The following is a 9,047-nucleotide window of genomic DNA, read 5'->3' on the forward strand; positions in this document are numbered from 1 at the left end:
CACATATATATATATGTATATATATGTGTATATACATACACACACACACACACACATATATATATATATTTTTTTTTAATTGCACTTTAGGTTCTGGGGTACATGTGCAGATCACACAGGATTGTTGCATAGGTACATACATGGCAATGTGGTTTGCTGCCTCCATCCCCCCGTCACCCACATCTGGCATTTCTCCCCATGTTATCACTCCCTAACCTCCCCAACTCCCACTGTCCCTCCCATAGTCTCCCTCAACAGACCCCATTGCGTGATGCTCCCCTCCCTGTGTTCACGTGTTGCATAGTTTGAAGTCAGGTAGTATGATGCCTCCAGCTTTGTTCTTTTTGCTTAGGATTATCTTGGCTATACAAGCTCTTTTTTGGTTCCATATGAAATTTAAAGTAGTTTTTTGTAATTCTGTGAAGAAAGTCAATGGTAACTTGGTGGGAATAGCAATGAATCAATAAATTACTTTGGGCGGTATGGTCATTTTCATGATATTTATTCTTCCTATCCATGAGCATGGAATGTTTTTCATTTGTTTGTGTCCTCTCTTATTTCCTTGAATCAGTGGTTTGTAGTTCTCTTTGAAGAAGTCCTTCATATCCCTTGCTCATTGTATTCCTAGGTATTTTATTCTCTTTGTAGCAATTGTAAATGGGAGTTCACTCATGGTTTGGCTCTTTGTCTATTAATGGTGTATAAAAATGCTTCTGATTTTTGCAAATTGATTTTGTATCCTGAGATGTTGCTGAAGTTGCTTATCAGCTTAAGGAGTTTTTTAGCTGAGATGATGGGGTTTTCTAAAAATACAATCATGTCATCTGCAAAAAGCGATGATTTGACTTCCTCTCTTCCTGTTTGAACACTCTCTTTATCTTGCCTGATTGCCCTGGCCAGAACTTCCAATATTATGTTGAATACGAGTGGTGACAGAGGACATCCTTGTCTTGTGCCAGTTTTCGAAGGGAATACTTCCAGCTTTTTCCATTCAGTATATGGGCTGTGGGTTTGTCATAAATAGTTCTTATTATTTTGAGATATGTTCCATCAATACATAGTTTATTGAGTGTTTTTAGCATTAAGGGCTGTTGAATTACATCTAAGACCTTTTCTGCATTTATTGACATAATCACGTGGTTTTTGCCTTTGGTTCTGTTTATGTGATGGATTACATTTGTAGATTTGCACATATTGAACCAGCCCTGCATCCCAGGGATGAAGCCAACTTGATCATGGTGGATAAGCTTTTTAACGTGCTGCTGGATTCGGGTTGCCAGTATTTTATTGAGGACTTTTATATTGATGTTCATAAGGGATATTGGCCTGAAATTTCCTTTTTTTACTGTGTCTCTGCCAGGTGTTTGTATCAGGAGGATGCTGGCCTCATAAAATGATTTAGGGAGGAGTCCCCTGTTTTCTATTGCTTGGACTAGTTTTAGAAGGAATGGTACCAGCTCCTCTTTGTACCTCTGGTAGAATTCATCTGTGAATCCATCTGCTCCTGGGCTTTTCTTAGTTGGTAGGTTATCAATTACTGCCTTAATTTTATAACTTGTTAATTGGTCTATTCAGGCATTCAACTTCTTCCTGATTTAGTCTTGGGAGGGTGTATGTGTCCAGGAATTTATCCATTTCTTCTAGATTTTCTAGTTTATTTGCATAGAGGTGTTTATAGTATTCTCTGATGGTAGTTTGTATTTCTGTGGGATGAGTGGTGATATCACCTTTATCATTTTTTATTGTGTCTATTTGATTCTTCTCTCTTTTCTTCCTTATTAATCTGGCTAGCAGTCTATCTATTTTACTAACCTTAAAAAAAAAACTCCTGAATTCATTAATTGTTTAACAGATTTTTTTGTCTCTGTCTCCTGCAGTTCTGCTCTGATCACAGTTATTTGTCTTCTGCTACCTTTTGGATTTGCTCTTGCTTCTCTGGTTCTTTTAATTGTGATGTTAGGGTGTCAATTTTAGATCTTTCCCACTTTCTCTAGTGGACATTTAGTGCTATAAATTTCCCTCTTAACACTGCTTTAACTGTGTCCCAGAGATTCTTGTATGTTGTGTCTTTGTTATCATTGGTGTCAAAGAACTTATTTATTTCTACTATAATTTCATTGTTTACTCAGTAGTCATTCAGGAGCAGGTTGTTCAGCTTCCATGTAGTTGTGTGGTTTTGAGTGAGTTTCCTAAACCTGAGTTCTAATTTGATTATACTGTGGTCTGAAAGACTGTTTCTTAAGATTTATGTTATTTTGCATTTGCTGAGGAGTGTTTTACTTCCAATTGTGTGGTCTATTTTAGAATAAGTGCTCTGTGGTTCTAAGAAGAATGTATAGTCTGTTGATTTGGGGTGGAGAGTTCTGTGGATGTCTGTTAGGTCTGCTTGGTCCAGAGCTGAGTTCAAGTTCTGAATATCCTTGTTAATTTTCTCTTATTGATCTGCCTAATATTGACAGTGAAGTTTTAAAGTCTCCCACTGTTATTGTGTGGGAGTGTAAGTCTCTTTGTAGGTATCTAAGAACTTGCTTTATGAATCTAGATGCTCCTGTATTGGGTGTATAAATATTTAGGATAGTTAGCCCTTCTTGTTGTATTGCTCTCTTTACCATTATGTAATGCTCTTCTTTGTCTTTTTTGATCTTTGTTAAAGTCTGTTTTATCAGAGACTTGCAACCCCTTTTCTCTTTTCCTTTTTTGCTTTCTATATGCTTGGTAATTCTTCCTCCATCCCTTTATTATGAGCCTACGTGTGTCTTCGCATGTGAGATGGATCTCCTGAATACAGCACACCAATGGGTCTTGTCTTTTTATCCAATTTGGCAGTCTGTGTCTTTTGATTGGGGCATTTAGTCCATTTACATTTAGGGTTAATATTGTTATGTGTGAATTTGATCCTGTCATTATGATGCTAGCTGGTTATTTTGCTCATTAGTTGATAGAGTTTCTTCATAGTGTCAATGGTCTTTATGTTTCAGTATGTTTTTGCAGTGACTGGTATAGGTTTTTACTTTCCATATTTAGTGCTTCCTTCAGAAGCTCTTGAAAGGAGGCCTGGTGGTGACATTATCTCTCAGCATTTGCTTGTCTGGAAAGGATTTTATTTCTACTTCACTTATGTAGCATAGTTTGGCTGGACATGAAATTTTGGGTTAAAAATTAATTTCTTTTAGAATGTTGAATGTTGGCCCCCACTCTCTTCTGGCTTGTAGGGTTTCTGTAGAAAGATCTGCTGTTAGTCTGATGGGTCTAGCTTTGTGGGTAACCCAACCTTTCTCTTCGGCTGACCTTAACATTTTTTCCTTCATTTCAAAATTGCATATCTTTCAATAAGTCACTCAAATAAAAATTGTTTCATAAAAGAAGTGTCTGGTCCAGCTCACAAGTCAAACAAAAGTGCTTTTCCTTTTAAACAGCCATGGCATTTTTTAATAGCTTTATCAGGGTATAATTCACACAATTCACCCAATTGAATTGTACATTTCAATGATTTTCAGTATATTCACAGAGTTGTATATTGTACATCATAACCACAATCAATTTTAGAATGTTTTCAATTACCAGCCAAAGAAATCCAACACCTTTCATCCAACATCTTCCAATTTCTCTATCCTCCCCAGTGACAACCACTAATCTACTTTCTGCCTCCATATGTTTATCTATTCTTGACTTTCATATAAATAAAATCATATGGTTTTTGTGACAGACTTCACTTAACATAATGTTTTCAAGGTTCATCCAAATTGTAACACATCAATACAGTACTTCATTCATTTTTATGGCCAACTTAAGATCTAGATTATCTATGTATGAAATATTATTTGGCCGTAAGGCCACGAAATAAACAGCTGATGCTGTTTCCATTTTGGGCTAAATAATGCTGCCATGAACATTAGTGTACAAGTTTTTGCATGGACATATATTTTAATTAATTTTTCTTGGACATATAAGTAGGAGTGCCATTGCTAAATTATGTGATAACTCTATGTTCAATCATTTGAGGGTCTGCCAGACTGTTTTCCAAGCAGCTACACTATTTGTCATTCACATCAATAGTGTATGAGAGTTCCAGTTTCTCTACATCCTCTCAAACCTTTGCCTTTTCTGCCTTTTTTCATATTAACTGTCCTAGTGGGTGTGAAGTGTATCTCACTATGGTTCTATTTGCATTTCCCTGATGGTTAAAATTTTGAATATCTTTTCATATTATTAGCCATTTGTATATCATCAGTGGAAAAATGTATATTCTAATGATTTGCCCATTTATAAATTGAGTTATTTATCACTTTATTATTCAATTGTAGGAGTTCTTTATATGTTCTAGATTCAAACCTTATCAAATTTAAAATTTGCAAATGTTTTCTCCCATTCTGTGGATAGTCTTTTTATTGATGTCATTCTTTGAAACACAACATTTTTTTATTTTAATGATTTCTTCTTTTTACTTTCATCCCTTGTGTTATTGGTGTCATATCTAAAAAACCATTGTCTAAGGTAAGGTCCACAAGAGTTACACCTATGTTTCCTTCTACAAGTTTTATGCCATTGTAAATGTGATTGCATTCCTAATTTTTATATCATTTACTGCAAGAGCATAGACATATAATTATGTTTGTATATTGCTCATGTGTCCAGCAATGGGCTGAATTCATTTATTAGTTCTAATAGTTTCTTAGTGGATCCTTAGGATTTTCTATATACAAAATTACATCATATGCAAATAAAGATAGTTTTACTTCTTCCTTTCCTATATGGATGCCTTTTATTTACTTCTCTAATTGCTCTTGCTAAAGCTAACAGTATAATGTTAAATAGAAGTGGCCAAAACAAACATCTGTGTTATGTTTCACATATTAGAGTGAAAGCATTCAGTCTTACACTATTAATATGTTAGTTGCGGGTGTTTTATAGATGCCCTTTAGTAGGTTGCCTAAATTTCTATTCCTTGTTTATTCACTGTGTTTACTGTGAGGAAGTACAGAATGTAGTCAAATGTTTTTTCTGCTTATATTGGGGTGATCATGTGGTTTTTGTTCTTTATTCTATTGAGGTTTGTTACATTAATTGATTTTCAGATGTTAAAACAACTTGTATTCTTGGAATAAATCATACTTGTTCATGGAACATAATCCTTTTAATATACTGCTGGATTTGATTTGCTAGTGTTTTATTGAGTAACTCTATGTCTATATTAATAAAAGACATTGATCTGTAGTTTTCTTTCTTATAATGCCTTTGTGTAGATTTGGTATCAGGATAATATTGGCCTCATAAAATGCATTCAGAAGTGTTCTCTCATCTTTTATTTAGTGGAGGAGTTTGTGAACAATTGGTATTAATTATGTACATATTTGATAGCATTTACCACTGAAGTCACCTGGTCCTGGGCTTTTCTTCATGGGAATGTTGGTGTTACAAATTTAATCTCCTTACTTATTACAGGTCTATTCAGATTTTTTTAGTCCTTCTTGAATCAGTTCAGGTAGTTCATGTCTTTCTAGAAATTCTTTCATTTCATCTAAGTTATCCAGTTTATTGCCATATAGTTGTTCAACTATTGAAATTTTGGTATGTAGCAGAAGTGCTATATATATATTTCCCATTTTATCATACAGAATACTGAATAATTTGTGCACTCAAGGATCAAAATTTAATAAAAGCAATTTTGTTTTACTGCTTCAGCAAGGACATTCTTAAGCTGTTAAAAAAAAAAACAAAACTGTAACCCCTAGAAATAGAACTGCCAGAGTAAATAGAAAGGTATGATGTTCACTCAAATTGATGAGGGTAGTCCACTGATTCAAATGCTAATCTCTTCTGAAGACATGCTCACGAACACTCCCAGAAATGTTTTACCAGCTATTTGGGCATACCTTAACCCAATCAAGTTAACACATAAAATTAACCATCACATACATCATGAGACTGTTCATTGTTACATTAAGGACATGAGACATACTCTTGAGAGCAGTAGGAGAGACATGAAAGATCACTTTGGCTACAGTGTGCAAAATAGATTAGAAGAGCAAGATAGGAGGTCAGAAGAGCAGTTAGAAGATTGTTGAATGATCCAAATGAGAGAGAATGAGGGCCTGAAAACACAGTGGGAAAGGGTGAAAAGGAGTAGGTAGATTTTTAATATAAAAACACAAAAACATCAGAACTGATAAATGTTTAAATGCAGAGAGAGAGAGAGAGAAGAAAATCAAGAATAATGTCTATGTTTCTTATGGATGGTGTGTCATGTTAAGATACACAGGAAGGGAATGGGGATATTTAGGTGAGAAGTTAATTAGTTGGGTTTGGCACATTTTTGGGTGTTTATGAGATATTAATAGAGCTATATGGTGAATCATTTCTCAAGTAAGAGAAACTAAAGGCTTAGTTATCTTGAGGAGTTACCAAGCCTTTAGTTTCTCTTACTTGAATTTTTATTTGAGGTTTTACCTTTTCTCATACTTTCCTTGAGTCTTGTGTAACACCTGATGGACTTTCCACAAGCCAGGGTCACTTTCAAATCAGACGTCCTATTGAGTGGCAGGTACTGTTCAAGGCACTTAACATACAAAAATGAAGAAAGGAATTGAAAAGCAGACATCCCCCTTGCATTCCAGCCTGGGCACAAGAGTGAAACTCCATCTCAAAAAATAAATAATAAAGAAAGAAAGTATATAAGTTCAGATGAATATGTTAGGATGGGTGCTAACCCATTATGACTGGTATGCTTATAAGAAGAACAAATTTGGACACAAATATACACAAAGGAAAGACCATGTGAATACAGAGGGAGAAGGCAGCCATCTACTTGGAAAGAAGAGAGGACTCTGAAAAGAAATCAGCCCTTCCAACACTTTGATACCAGACTTCTAGCCTTCAAAACTATGAGAAAATAAATTTCTGTTGTTTAAGCCACCTGGTCTTTGGTGCTTTTTTGGGGAGGCAACTTTAGCAAATTCATATGTTCATCATTCATTTTTCTGTACCATACTGAATCTAATCATATTCAGATTTTTTTTTAAATCAAAAAGAAACATGTCATTGTCTGCTGACTACCCTATATGAATACTCTCTAGATAGGCATGTAAGCACAAACTGCACACATAGCTGGTGCTTCACTGAGTCCAACTTGCTTCCCAGAACAAAAGGAACTTTGCCTTGCAGATAAATCTAGGACCCCACCTATTAGAATCTAGAACACTAGTCTCTGCTTTCATTATTTTTTTTCTGCCTTTATTCACTAAAATTCAGGAAAATCCCTAGGTCTAATATCATGCAGGGTCACCCTATTACAATACTACGGGGTTTCAGAGGAAGGAGAGCTCATATCGGGTCAGGGGATGGGAAATATTCATTAAAGGGTGGCATTCAAACCATACTTCTTTTTCTTTAGGGGAAAGTACAAACACAGTCTTCCACTACCACAAATTATGCAGTTGAATTTCCCACATTTGGGAAAATCACAGGGGTGAGCACACCTGGAGTGCAATGAATAAGCCTCACGCTGGGAAACCCACCTTTGTGATCATTGTATCTCCCCTGCCAGATAAGTATCAAACCACACTTCTAAAGATGAGAGGGATAGGCAGTAATTAACAAGTAGTATATTTTGGTTGTAAATAAAAGATTAAGAAAATCAGTGAAGTCTGGAAATTTTGGTATGAAAAATGGTTTCATATCATTAAAGCATGTATATGGGTAAGGGGGTGGTTCTTAAAGGCTTTAAAAGGTATTCTAGAAATAAGTTATTGAAGATTATTGTAAGGTTAAAATATTTGGATATTAGCCCAAAGAATAAATATATTTCAACTCACCTGGGATATTTGTTCAAAATAGTTTCCTGAGCCCCATTAATGAATAAAGAAATCAGAATCTCTGCCAGCAGGCCTCCAGAATGTGCATTTATAGCCAGCTTCCCAGATGCTGCATATCACACTAAAATTTGAGAACTACTGCAGTAACATTAGGAAACTATTAAGTGGTCCTGCGAATTTTTGAGCAAAGAATGACCAAATTATATCTACACTTTAGGATGACTAACCTAATAAGAATAGATATTCAAGAAAAGTTAAAGATGGATTTAAGAAATTGATGCACCAGTCAAGGCAAGAAACAATGAAAGTTGAGATATAAATGGATATAAAGGGATTTTTATCTTACGATGTAAAAAATATGACAAAGATAGGAATGTAGAATTTTATAACTCATATGTAAGAGGATGAGATAAAGAAGTATCAAGGAAGACTGTGATGGTTAGTATTGTCAACTTGATTGGACTGAAGGATGCAAATTATTGTTCCTGGGTATGTCTGTGAGGGTGTTGCCAAAGGAGATTAACATTTGAGTGAGTGGACTGGCAGAGGCAGACCCACCCTCAATCTGGGTGGGCACCATCTAATCAGCAGCCAGCATGGCTATAATAAAGCAGTCAGAAGAACGTGGAAGGACTTCACTTTCTTCTGGCCTTCATCTTTCTCCCGTAATGGATGCTTCCTATTCTTGAACACTGTACTTCAAGTTCTTCAGCTTTTGGACGCTTGGACTTATGTCAGTGGTTTGCCAGGGGCTCTCGGGCCATCGGCCACAGACTGAAGCCTGCACTGTTGGCTTCCGTAGTTTTGAGGTTTTGGGACTCAGACTGGTTTCCTTGCTTCTTAGTTTACAAACAGCCTGTTGTGGGACTTCACATTGTGAACATGTGAGTCGACACTCCTTAATAAATTCCCCTTCATATATACATCATCCCATTAGTTCTGTCCCTCTAGAGAACACGGACTAATATAAAGACTAAGGATTAAGCTGTGGTAGGGTTAGAGATAGGGAAATCATAAGAAAAAACCTGTTGAGCATTTAAGTGGGAGTACATGATGAATTCAGAATGAGACATGTTGAATTTTGATATTCTGGTAGGACACCCAAAGCAAGATATTCAGCAAGCAGTATAAAATATACGATGGAGTCTAAGAGTGATGTTTGAGCTGAAAATACTAATTCAACATTTATCTGGAAAATGATAATTGACTCAAGATGAATGGATAACACTTGGCTCT

General features: G+C 35.7%; 1 non-coding gene across 1 annotated transcript; it reads right to left on the minus strand.

Annotated features, from left to right (window-relative positions):
* Positions 1-7,387: 7,387 nt before the first annotated feature.
* Positions 7,388-7,551, minus strand: LOC119468869. Its single transcript, XR_005197661.1, has one exon. It is a non-coding gene; the product is annotated as a U1 spliceosomal RNA (small nuclear RNA).
* Between the last annotated feature and the right edge of the window lie 1,496 nt (positions 7,552-9,047).

This window comes from Cebus imitator, unplaced genomic scaffold (genome assembly GCF_001604975.1).
Source record: "Cebus imitator isolate Cc_AM_T3 unplaced genomic scaffold, Cebus_imitator-1.0 Scaffold513, whole genome shotgun sequence".
NCBI classification, from domain to species: Eukaryota; Metazoa; Chordata; class Mammalia; order Primates; family Cebidae; genus Cebus; species Cebus imitator.